This window comes from Eumetopias jubatus, unplaced genomic scaffold, assembly GCF_037043125.1.
Source record: "Eumetopias jubatus isolate StellerSeaLion01/CBP00866 unplaced genomic scaffold, mEumJub1_p1.0 scaffold_12, whole genome shotgun sequence".
Taxonomy (NCBI): domain Eukaryota; kingdom Metazoa; phylum Chordata; class Mammalia; order Carnivora; family Otariidae; genus Eumetopias; species Eumetopias jubatus.
The window spans coordinates 16,656,713-16,670,517 of NW_028274818.1; the positions used below are offsets into that span (position 1 = coordinate 16,656,713).

General features: G+C 37.9%; 1 pseudogene; it reads right to left on the bottom strand.

Annotated features, from left to right (window-relative positions):
- Positions 1–1,314: 1,314 nt before the first annotated feature.
- Positions 1,315–3,072, bottom strand: LOC114210459 (histone-binding protein RBBP7 pseudogene; annotated as a pseudogene).
- Between the last annotated feature and the right edge of the window lie 10,733 nt (positions 3,073–13,805).

Sequence of the window (13,805 nt, forward strand, 5' to 3'; positions counted from 1 at the left end):
CGTCTGGAGAGAGCCCTCTTCCAGGTTGCACACTGCTGACTTCTTGCATCCCAAGGCGCAGAGAGCAGAGCAGTGAATGTAAACTTTCTCTGGACTCTTCTAAGGGCACCGGTCCAATTCTAAGGGTTCCACCCTTATGATCTCATCTAATTCCCATCACCTCCCAAAGGCCCCACCTCTTAAGACCATCAGGTTAGGTGTTAGTGTTTCAACATATAAATTGGGGAAGGGAGGGAAGACAAACCTTCAGTCCACAACAAGGACCATTGAGATAAATTTCTTCTATCAGTATGTGTAGGGATTTTATCTTCTAGTTTATCTCATAGTAATATAGTAAATGCTGGACCATTGATTTCTTCTATCTCCTGTATTCCCCTATATTAAAACAAAATGAAAAGACACAAAATATGTAAAATTTTGAAAAAGTTCCAGTTCTATAAGCTGATTACAATTATTTTATTTTAAGCACATTGTTTTCTGTGTCTGTACAGGCCTTTTATGCTGCGATGGTAATGTACAGAATATTATTGTATTCTGAAGTTCACTTAATATACATTTTTTGGGAACAGGAGAAAAAACTATCATAATTAGTTTTAATGGTCATATAACATGTTGTTTGGCAATTTCATGAACAGTTTATGAAATGTTAAAATTTGTTTTTATTTAGTGACCACTCTTCAGATGAGCAGGCATTTTACTGAGCAGACATTGATTTTATCACAAAATTTACATTCAACTTCATTAACATTTTTTAACCAGGTAGGTTTTCATAGGTTTCAGGGCTTCTTACTTGCTTTTTTGGCATTGTAGGATCCAAAATTTATTTTCATTCCTTAGGAATCAGAATAGCACCTTATTTGTGTAATGATTTATAATTATAGACTATTTTTGTTTATGTTTCTTCAATTAAAGGAAAAATAACTCTGAATTAGGAAGGAAATCGATTATCATTTCCATTCTCAACATGAGGAAACTAAGGATCAGAGAGGTTAAGACATCTGCTCTAATTGTTAAATGTACCCTTTGCCCTCAGCTCTAGCCACTGACAACTCCAGAAAAACAGGAAAAGTTCCTTGATATCCCATTACAATGGCATAGAAAATACCCCGACCGTTATACACCATGCTATTATAAGAGAAGTTATTTTGGAGACTGGATAGAAAGAAGGGTGAGGTTCTATTTTTATTTTATCTGTACTGTACTGTCTTCATCTTTTCAACAAGCATTTGCTCTTTATATAGAAGTAAAACTAATGTTCCTCTGCAAAGTTCCCTATATGACAGAGATCACACTCTGTTCTTTTCATAACCTTGCTTTTTTTTTATTTTAAAACTTTATTTCTGCAAAGCCAATCAACAAGTGTTGGAGGGAAAAAGTGTAAAAGTTATTCTTGCATATTTGGGAACAGCAAGCACTTAGTTTGAGAAAACAAGGACTTAAAATAGTTGAATCAAAGGTAGTACCCTGCTACTTGTATTTTAAAACAACCGAGATGTTCTCTCTCAACATTCCTTTCTTCCTTAAAAGCTACAATATGATACAGTACGCAATAGCTCACTTGAAAGTGCTAGAATCAGAAGGTAAAGAACGCCCTATGCCATCCCACTTACATTTCCTACTATACAATGCCTTTTTGGCACTTGATAAACCAAGCATTCGTGTAGCATTACATACATTCAATAGAAACATTTCTTGTACTTTGGGTTTTAAGATCCTTGCCCCTCCAGTTCCGATGTTGTGACATCTGACTCTTCATCATTGTAAATATTTTCAGCCATTTGCCATATCTGCATGATGTTATCCTCAGACACCGAGCAGATGACCCAAGACTCATTGGGGTTCCAACTAAAATCTGATATCTTGGCAGTGTGTCCTCCATGAATAAACAGGAGTTCTGGAGGCCCATCTTCTGCATCTTCTGCTGACTATTCTTCTCCAATTTTGCTTAAATCCCACACATTCAGGTGGCGATCAGTACCACTTGAAGCCAGAATAGTTTCGTTATGTGGAGACCAGTGGACCTGGAAAATTTCATCTTTATGAGATTCAAAGGTATGGAGTTTTAACTTTAAATTACGCAGATCCCATAAAGCTACAGTCTTATCTGCAGAGCCAGTTGCAAGAATGAACTCGCTGTAGGGGTTGAATGACAAGCAGTTGACCTCGGCAGTGTGCGCATCCACCAGGTGGCTTGGCTTGGAGGTGGTATTGGACCTGGTGTCCCATATCATAAGTTTCTGATCATCAGCAACGGATCCAAATAAGGACTCGTGTAGCAGATGCCAGGCCACGTCCTCTACAACAGCCGAGTGGCCAGTGAAGATAGCTTTAGCATCCACAATCTTGCCTTCCTTTGGTCCTGCATTTATATCCCACAGACAGACAGTATGATCGTCCGATGCACTTAGGAGATGTCCACTCAAATTTGAATTCCAGGAAAGGCCATAGCCTTCCTTTTGGTGGCCTCTTCACCTAAGATCAGGATTACATTCTCCACTTGGGTCTGGTTTAGCAGGGTGCTTTGTATAGCCAAAAACCAGCACATCAGAAGATGGTGTTTTTGTAGCAATGATGTGAGGATTCTGAGGCATGTAACAAGCACGATTTACTTCTCCTTCATGGTTAATTTTAATTTCACATTCAATTTTTCCTGTTACAGAACCAAAGCCACCAAATTCACCCTTCTCACTGTCACAGTGGGAAGCATCAAACTGCATCATCGTTCGGACTCGAGCAACCACGAGATGATTCTGCTCATCAGATGTGTGAGTCCCCAACACCAGCCAATGAAGGGCATAATCCTTTCCTTCTGGTTTAGTCACTTCAGGAAGCCACTGAACGGTAAGACTCGGCCACTGAAGAGCATGGGTCATAACCAGGTCATAGAGAAACGGTGTATTCTTCATCCAGATTTTATATTCTTCATTGATGACACGCTCCTCCACAGTATCTTCAAACATCTCTTTACTCGCCATCTTGCGTCGGATCGTTCGCCCCTCGCCGCCGCCTTGGACTCCCCTCGCTAGCCAACAGCAGCCCAACCGCAGGCGTTCCTGCCTCGCCCAGGTGCGTCACACCCTTCTAGCTCTCGAAGCGTGAGCTCCATCTTACAGCCTGGGTGCTCCCCAAACGCTGCGTCCTTCCCTCCTGCCTCCTCCCCGCTTGCGGGTACCGAGGTCTGGGGCGCTCTTCTCTCGCTCTCCAAACTTGGAACAAGACTTTTCAACCCGCGCCTTCCAGCCCGCCCAGGCAGCTGAGCGCAGGCGCATCCGCCCGGGGAAAAGTCCATAACCTTGCTTTGCAGTGTATTCCTGGTCATTGACAATGCTCTTAAAACTGTACCATTGTGCTCTACAGAGCACATTTTCACTATTGTGCTAATAATTCAGCTACTAAACAATCATTTATTATTGCTCATCAACAGTGTACACAATAAGGTGCTAAGTACCCCTGAAGGCCATATTGAGTTTGTATATTTTAAATGGTATTCAGAACTTCCTATAGAAATATACAAAGATTTTTTTTAAAGATTTTATTTATTTATTTGACAGAGAGACACAGCGAGAGAGGGAACATGAGCAGGGGGAGTGGGAGAGGGAGAAGCAGGCTTCCTGCAGAGCAGGGAGCCCGATGCAGGACTCGATCCCAGGACCCTGGGATCATGACCCTCTAACCGACGGAGCCACTCAGGTGCCCCCCAGAATACAACGATTTTAACACATCTATGTGACATGACTGACCAAATTAAAGTGCACTGACATCTCAGCTTTATCCCATTGATTTCCTGGGCACAACTGCATAAGGAATTAAATCCCTACCAGATTCAGTATTGTCGTAATGCAACTACTCTATCTTGGGAAAAGAAAAATGAAACTAAGATCATTAACGTTTATGGACATTGTTATCATGTAATGCCTATTGGACTTGAGAAGAATAAAACATTCTCACATTTCCTCATAACTATTTCTGTAATATAGCATAAATACTCATATATTTGGAAAAATTAAAATTAATGAAATAGTTCTAATTAAAATGATGTGTATGTGTTTTAATAGGTTCAAGTAGAATGAATTGGGTTGTAAGCAAGTTTTGTTTTATTTCCTCTCCCTGTTTTCCTCCTCTCTCCATCCCTATGTAGACACAGTATTGAATTATAGAGTCTAAGGTTCAGGAGGACTCTCGTAGGCCTAATTTCCTCATGTTGCTGATGAGAAAACTGAGGATTGGTGAAGTGAATTGGTGCCATGGATCATATGAGGCAATTTCAACACTAATCTCTGTAACCTTCCTTCCCTCTGTTCACCAACAACTAAACAGCCCCTAAGGTGTTGACAAGGAAAGTTCAAGTTGAAACTCACATATTCTTCAAAAAAGGCAACCTGAACACAATTCATGTTTTGAGGGAGCTGTATTCACTGTTCACACATACTCAATTTTTTAATTTACTAAAATGTTTCAATTTCTTTACATTGCTGCTTTTAAAGGAACTAATGTCTACTTTGCTTGAGTGTACATCATGTGTGCCGATGTTTGTCTATGTAAGTGCACATACAAATAGTGTTTTTAACCTGATTTCAGTGAGTTCATCAAATCCTTATAAAAAACATTGTGCTGGGTATCAAAGATACAAATATGAATACCACTTGGTGGTGGAGACATCTGAAAGATAATTTAATAGACATGCTTAATACTGTGATAAAGGTATGTTTGGATAGCGACAAGAGTACCTAACCTAGCCTGAAACAGTTTTTGATGGTGATCAATTTTACAGCCCTTTAAGGAAATGATGTAAAACATATGTGGGCTTGTGATGATGAGTCTGGGAATAAAGAAAGGGAAGAAAAAAAAAGAATCATGTAAGCACAACTCACGCAGCTTGATGTTTGTGGAGAGCTACACAGAGTCTTGTATTGGTAGGGTGTGAAGTTCAGTTCAGAAAGTGGTATAAGAATAGAGTTAAAGAGCAAGACAGTAAGAGGATATGTTGGACCAGAGAGTCTGGACCTCATTCTTTAACTCATGGCAACCACTGACGTGTTTTAAGCAAGAGTAAAGATGGTCAGTGTTTCATTTTCCATGGTTGCTTTGGGAAGATCGGTTTGAGGGCATATGATTAGTAGAATAGGGAATTGATGAAGATTTTGCCTCATTTTGAGAAATAGATAATAGCTAAGTGAATTGCGCATGTTTTTTGAGGGAGGGACGGAAGTATTGATATATATTAAGTTGGTGAAATCAACAGGATTTGCTGATTAGTGAGGGAGTGGGGAGTGTCAAGGTTCACCATCAGTTTCTAATTCAGTGGATGGTGATGACACCATATGAACTATGGACTAGAAGAGCAGGTGTAGAAGGAAGGATGAGGGGTTTGTGTGCTTGTAAAATAGCCAGGTGGACATATCCAACAGGCATTTGGAAATAAAGGTTAAGAAAAAATGTAAGGCCAGAGATAACATTTGAGTAATACCAGCATATATAAGAGCTTGAGGTATTCCTGGGAGAAGTTGTAGGGTGAGAACAAAATGGGGGTCAAAAAAGAGTCTGTAAAACACCAAAACTGAGGAGCAGAGAAAGGGGGTCCAACTAAGACTCAAAATGTGCACTAGTCAGTGAAATAGGAGAGAACTATCAGTGTGTAGTTTTAAGAAGGAGAAAGTGATCTATGGTGGCAAATGCAGAAGAAAGGTCCAATAAGATAGGGACCAAAAGGTGCCCTTTGCATTAGGCTTTTGTAATATTTATACATTGTTCTAAACTATCAGGGTATTTTTTGCTTTTCTCATTTTCTCATGAATAGAATATATGAATCTCCTAAGGAATTCTTCATTCAAAACACTGAAGAGAATGCATAGGTAGCCAGGCCCCAGGAGAGAGTCTGAGGCTGAACTTTCTGTACCCACCAACCACCTATGGATATGAAACACTTGAAATGCTGTTAGCCCAAATTGAGATGTGCTGTAATTGTAAATTATATACTGGATTTCAGAGACTTACTATAAAAAATGTAAAATATCTCAATAATTTACAAGTTCAAATCATAGTATTTTGAATATACTGGGTTACATAAAATGTATTAGGAAGTTTAATTTCATTTGTTTATTTTAACTTCTCTTGTGTGACCACTAAAAAATGTGAAATTACTTGTGTGGTTTGCATTTGTGGCTGACATTAAATTATTTCTCTTAGGTAGTGCTACTCTAGGCTGTGCTTCTTTCCCAGAGCAGCCACATTTTTTCTGTGAATCTTATATAACCACTGAGTCCAGTTCAATGCCTGCAGTCCTTTATGCCAACATCAGCTGACTCCATCCACAGTGTTCCTCCACTTAACCTAAATGCCTTTGGTTTGCTAATTACAATTAGAGTGTGGTTACATATGTGCTATGTTATTCTCAATAATACTGATAGTTCTTGTTCTCTAATTATTTCAAATTGTCATATTGTAATTCTCCTTTTAGGTTTTGCAGATAAAGCTATGATAATATAAAGTCCTTAAATCCATAGACTGAAATAATAGGATCTGGTAAAGGCAACTTATTTCTGTCTACCAACACTAATATAAATCTAGAGTAGAATTTTCTGGGCAGCCTTATAACTTTGTGACTACTGAATCAGAATGATTATTATTTTTATTAACTTCTCAACGTAGGATATACTTTTAAGTTGTATAATACTTAATAACATTAGCTAGATTAAATGGTTGAAGTGTTTACCTAATTAGTTTCCTATGTCCCGAACACATTAAATTAGCAGAAATATAGACCTTTTCCATAATATATTTGGAATTTTTCTATTTCTGCTTTTGAAATATAAATGCATTTCTCTGTAAAAAATACCAGGTATTTTTTGTACATGATGTATTTCACTGTCAAAGTCAAAACAACATGAATTTAAATATTACTCTCAAATTACACTATATAATTAACTCAACGTATGCTATTAGTCAATACATTATTCAGTATTTTCTTGAAAAGTAAGACATTTCATTACTATAATTTAGTACTAATTATAAAAAATTACTTAAGAAAAAAGCTATATCAAAGAAAAGAATTAACAGTTCCTTATTAGGCATGCCATCTGTTAAATGTACAATAAATTGATTTATACTAGTCAATAATGAAATTTCAATTTAGAACAATTATAATTTGTTCCTGATGTGAATTTAAATCTGATCAAAGTAATAAAAGAATGTATTCTTACCATAATGCTGGTGCTTAGATAATGTTATCTATCTATCATCTATTGACTTGTTATTAAAATAAATTGACTCAGATCATTTACTGAATTGGACTCTTTTTACTTGAAGAGACACTATTTTCCATAAATAAAAAAGCATTTATTCTTTTTTCCCATTCTATCTTCTATATCACTTTCCATGTACTTATGCACAAACGAAGAAGTGATAACACTTTAGCATGCATATATCACTTAGTTTGTGCTATGTTTCTTCCTCATATATAATTTGCATGAGGAGGATTAGACCGAATATAAAAATAAGTTTGCTTACAACCTAGTTTGCCACCACTCCCTCCAGCTGAACTGGATGAAACACTATGAAACATGCCCAGGAAGAATGGTGTATGTTTGTGAATCTTCCTGAATCCTTGTAGAAGCCCACCTGGCCCACACAACCATACAACATGGTCAGCAATAAAACTTACCTCTCATTTGACATGACCTCTCATTACTTGACACTATCAGTCAACATAGTAAGAATTTCAGCCAAAATAATTTGGTGTCATACAGATAAAAAAATCAGGATAATTTACTTCTATAGACTGAACATATTGGCAATCTTGGATCAAAAAAATAAGATAAGATCCAAAGATATATTAAAAATAAAACAGAGATAAGAAGAGTTAAGATGGTGGAGTAGTAAGGGGACCCTGAGCTTGCCTCATCTCTCAAACCAACTAGATCAACATCATGCCATTTTGAACAAAGGAAATTGATCTGAGGATTAAGAAAACAATCTGCACAATTGGGAGGAGAGACTGTGGCAAAAAAGAGGTTTAGAGCTCTGAATTGGGGGAGAGAAAATCCACAGTGCTATGGAGGGGAAGGAGCCATTTTCACAGAGTGAAGTCAGGGAAAGAAGGAGAGAGTGGGAGAGAGAGCAGCATAGGGTTCCACAATATGTTGCAGTGAAAGGATCCCCTGGGTAGCACTGGGAGAGATGGCTCCCCCTGCTGAAGTATGTTTGGAGGGTATTTGCCTCTCTAAGGATGAAAGGCCCACTGTGAGTCATTGAGCAGTTGTTCAGAAGCAGGGGACAGGTGCATGCAGAGGGCAGAGCTTTTCACTCTGCATCACAGTGGACTCCAGCCACTGTGTGTGTACTGTGCAACTGCTTTTCTGGGACAGAACAGTGAGGGGTGTGCTGCAAGTCTCTCCCCTGAGGAGGGGGAGGGAGTGGGTCTGCACCTTGCTGGGCCCTTTGAGATTTGGAGTTTTGAATACCAGTTGTGTGCCAGAGATAAAACACAGGAGAACTGCGGCACCAGGTATGCCAATGGCCGGGCACAGACAGGTTGAGACTGTGAGTGAACAATCATACGCTATGAGTTCTCCTCCCTAGGGACGAAAGGTCAGAGTGACACCATCTTCCACTCCCCTCCCCCGCCACCCCTCAGCATGGTTGGATTTCAGAGAGAAACACAGTTCCTCCAGTGGAGGCTGGAATCGCCTACACCAACCCCACCCTACCCCCCACCCCCTGCACCTGGCAGGGGCATCTTTGCAAAGTTAGGTCTGACTATGAGCCAGCACATCTGTCCTCTCCCTCAGAAGATCAAACAAGCACCCCCCCTCTCATGTACCAGGCTTATCTTAACAAACAAATCAAAGCATGCCTAGTTAAAGGTCCAAACACTCCCCACTGCAAGTAAGGAGGAACTCTGTAGAAGACTGACCTGTGGGAAAGAGCTGCTAAAAAACACAATAGCAGAGTGCACACAGCATAGACCAGAAACACTTCCTGAAGCACCAGGCCCTGGACAGTGTATGACCCCTTCTTAATATAGTATTGCTCTCAAGATCAGGAAACGTAATAAGCTTTCATAATATGCAAAAGACAGAAACCTAGACATAATGACAAGATGGGGAAATTCTCCCCAAAAGAAAGATCAAGAAGAAATCACAGCCAGGGATTTGCTCAAAACAGATATAAGCAATATATCTGAACAAGAATTTAGAGCAACAGTCATAAGAAAACTAGCTGGGCTTGAAAGAAGCATAGAAGATGCCAGAGAAACCCTGGCTGCAGAGATAAAAGACCTAAAAATTAGGCCAAAATAAAAAAAAATACTATAACTGAGATGCAAAACTGACTGGATGTAATCAGAGCAAGTACGGAAGAAACAGGATTGAGTAGGTGATATAGAAGATAAAATTATGGAAAATAATGAAGCTGAAAAGAGGAAGGGAAAAAATTATTACATCACAAATAAAGACTTAGGGAGCTCAGCAATTCCACAAAATGCAATAATATCCATATCATGGGAGTCCCAGAAGAAAATTGGGGGGTAGAGGGCAGAAATTTGAACAAATTACCGCTAAGAATTTACTTAATCTGGGGAAGGAAAGAAGCATTCAAGTCCAAGAGGCACAGAGAACTCCCCTCAAAATCAACAAAAACAGGTCAACATCGAGACATATCATAGTGAAACTTGCAAAATACAAAGATAAAGAGAGAATTCTGAGAGCAGCTGGGGGCAAAAAGTCCTTAACCTACAAGGGTAGACACATAAGGTAAGCAGCAAAACTGTCCACAGAAACTTGGCAGGCCAGAAAAAAGTGGCATGATATATTCAATGTACTAAATGGGAAAAATATGCAGCCAAGAATATTTCATCCAGTAAAACTGTCATTCAGAATAAAAGGAAAGATAAAGAGTTTCCAAGGAAAGCAAACACTAAAGGAGTTAGTGAACCCTAAACCAGCTCTGCAAGAAGTACTGAAGGGGACCTTTTGAGTGGGAAAGAGAGACGAAAATTAACAAAGACTGGAAAGAGATAGAGACCATCCACAAGGGACAGCAAATTTATAGGTAATACACTGGCACTAAATTCATATCTTTATCTTTCAATTACTCTGAATATAAATGGACTCAATGCTTCAATCAAAAGACATAGGGTATCAGAATGGATAAAAAAACAAGACCCAGGGATGCCTCTGTGGCTCAGTCAGTTAAACATCCAACTCTTGATCTCAGCTCAGGTCTTGATCTCAGGGTCGTGAGTTCAGGCTGCACATTGGACTCCATTCTGGGTGTGAAGCCTACTTAAAAACAAACAAACAAAAAACCCAAAATAAGACCCCTCAGTATGCTATTTGTAAGAGACTCATTTTAGACCCAGAGACACCTTCAAATTGAAAGTGAAAGGATAGAAAACCATCTATCATGCTAATAGACACCAAAAGAAAGCTGGAGTAGTCATACTTACAACAGACAAACTAGATTTTAAACCAAAGACTGTAATAAGAGATGAAGAAGGTCACTATACCATAATAGAGGGGTCTATCCAATAAGATCTAACAATTGTAAATATTTATCCCCCCAACTTGGGAGCAGCCAAATATATAATAATTAATGAAAAACTTAAATAAACTCATTAATAATAATACAATAATAATAGGGGACTTTAACAGCCCACTCACAGCAATGGACAGATCATCTAAGCAGAAGATCAACAAGAAAACAATGGCTAAGGATGACACACTGGATCAGATGTACTTAACAGATATATTCAGAGCATTTCATCCCCAAACAGCAGAATATACATTCTTTTTGAGTGCACATGGAACATTCTCCATAACAGATCACATACTGGGACACAAATCAAGCCTCAACCAGTACAGAAAGATGGAGATCATACCATGAATATTTTCAGTCCACAACACTATGAAACTTGAAGTCAACCATAAGAAAAAATTTGGAAAGACCACAAATACATGAGGTTATAGAACATTCTACTAAAGAATGAATGGGTTAACCAGGAAATTAAAGAAGAAATAAAAAAATACATGGAAACAGATAAGAATGAAAACATCATAGTCCAAAACCTTTGGGATGCAGCAAAGATGGTCATGAGAAGGAAGTATATAGCAATACAGGTCTTCCTAAAGAAGCAAGAAAAGTCTCAAGTACACAACCTAACTTTACACCTAAAGGAGCTATAAAGAGAACAGCAAATAAAGCCTAAAACTAGCAGAAGAGAAATAATTAAGATTAGAGTCAAAATAAAATGATATAGAAATAAAAAAAAAACAGTAGAACAGATCAATAAATTAGGATCTAATTCTTTGAAAAAATTAACAAAATTGATAAGGCCCTAGCCAGACTTATCAATAAGAAAAGAGAAAGGACCCAAATAAATAAAATCATGAAGGTCAAAACCAACACTGCAGAAATACAAACAATTATAAGAGAATATTATGAGCAATTCTATTCCAACAAATTGGGCAATCTGGAAGAAATAGATAAATTTCTAGAAATATATAAAGTACCAAAACTGAAACAGGAAGAAATAGAAAATTTGAACAGACCCATAACCAGCAAAGAAATTGAATCAGTAATCAAAAATCTCCCAACAAGCAAGAGTCCAGGACCAGAGACTTTCTGGGGGAATTCTACCAAACATTTAAAGAATTAATACCTATTCTTCTGAAGCTGTTCCACAAAATAGAAATGGAAGGAAAACTTCCAAACTCATTCTGTGAGGCCAGGATTACCTTGATTCTAAAACCAAAGACCCCACTAAAAAGGAGAATTACAGACCAATATCTCTGATGAACATGGATGCAAAAATTCTCAACAAGATACTAGCTAATCGATCCAACAGTACCTTAAGAGAAGTATTCACCACGACCAAATGGGATTTATTCCTGAGCGGCAAGTGTGCTTCAGTATCTGCAAATCAATCAATGTGATACATCATGTTAATAAAAGAAAGGATAAGAACCATATGATCCTCTCAATAGATGCAGAAAAAGCATTTGACAAAATACAGCATCCTTTCTTGATAAAAATCCTCAAGAAAGTAGGGGTAGAAGGAACATACCCTAACATCAGAAATGCCATATATGAAAGACCCACAGATAATATCATCCTCAATGGGGATAAACTGAGAGCTTTTACCCTCAGGTCAGGAACATGACAGGGATGTCTACTCTCACCATTGTTGTTCAACATAGTACCAGAAGACTAATTTAGCAATCAAACAAAAAGAAATAAAAGGCATCCAAAATGACAAGGAAGAAGTCAAACTTTCACTATTTGCAGATGACATGATATTCTATGCAGAGAACCCAAAATACTCCACCATAAAATTGCTGGAACTGATACATGAATGCAATAAAGTTATAGGATACAAAATGAATGTACAGAAACCTGTTTCATTTCTATATGCCAATAATGAAGCAGTAGAAAGAGAAATCAAGAAATCGACCCCATTTATAATTGCACCAAAAACCATAAGATACCTAGGAAAAAAACCTAACCAAAGAGGTAAAAGATCTGTATTCTGAAAACAATAGAACACTTGTGAAAGAAATTGAAGAAGACACAAAGAAATAGAAAAACATTGCATATTCATGGATTGGAAGAACAAATATTGTTAAAATATCTATACTACCCAAAGCAATCTACACATTCAATGCCATCCCTATCAATATAACACCACCATCTTTCACAAAGGTAGAACAAACAATCCTCAAATTTATATGGAACCAGAAAAGATAGCTAAAGCAATCTTGAAAAAGAAAAAAGCAGGAAGCATCACAATTCCAGACTTCAAGCTGTATTACAAAGCTGTAGTGATTAAGACAGTATGTTAGTGGCACAAAAACAAACACATAGATCAGTGGAACAGAATAGAGAACCCAGAAATGGACTCACAACTGTATGGTCAACTAATCTTTGACAAACAGGAAAGAATATCCAAAGGAAAAGAGATAGTTTCTTCAACAAATGGTGTTGGGAAAACTGGACGTCAACATGCAGAAGAATGAAACTGAACCACTTTTTCACACCATATACAAGAAGAAATTCAAAATAGATGAAAGACCTAAATGTAAGACAGAAAACCATCAAAATCCTAGAGGAGAAACAGGCAGCAACCTCTTTGACCTCGGCCGCAGCAACTTCTTATCAGACATATCTCTGGAGGCAAGGGAAACAAAAGCAAAAATGAATTATTGGGTACTCATCAAGATAAAAACTTCCGCACAGCAAAGGAAATAATCAACAAAACTAAAAGGCAACCAATGGAATGGGAGAAGATATTTGCAAATGACATATCAGATAAAGAGCTAGTATCCAAAATCTATAACTTATTTAACTCAACACCCAAAAAGCAAATACTCCAGTTAAGAAATGGGCAGAAGACATAAATAGACATTTTTCCAAAGAAGACATCCAGATTACTAACAGACACATGAAAAGTTGCTCAACATCTCTCATCATCAAGGAAATACAAATCAGAATGGTTAAAATTAACAACTCAGGAAACAACAGATGTTGGTGAGGATGTGGAGAAAGGGGAACACTTTTGCATGTTTGTGGGGGATGCAAACTGGTGTAGCTACTCTGGAAAATAGTATGGAGGTTCCCCAAGAAGTTAAAAATAGAACTACTTTATAACCCAGCAGTTGCACTACTAGGTATTTATCCAAATATGCTGATACAAAAATGGTGATTCAAAGGGGCACATGCACCCCAATGTTTATAGCACTATTATCAACAATAGCTCAACATCACTAATCATCAGGAAAATGCAAATCAAAACCCACAATGAGATATCATCT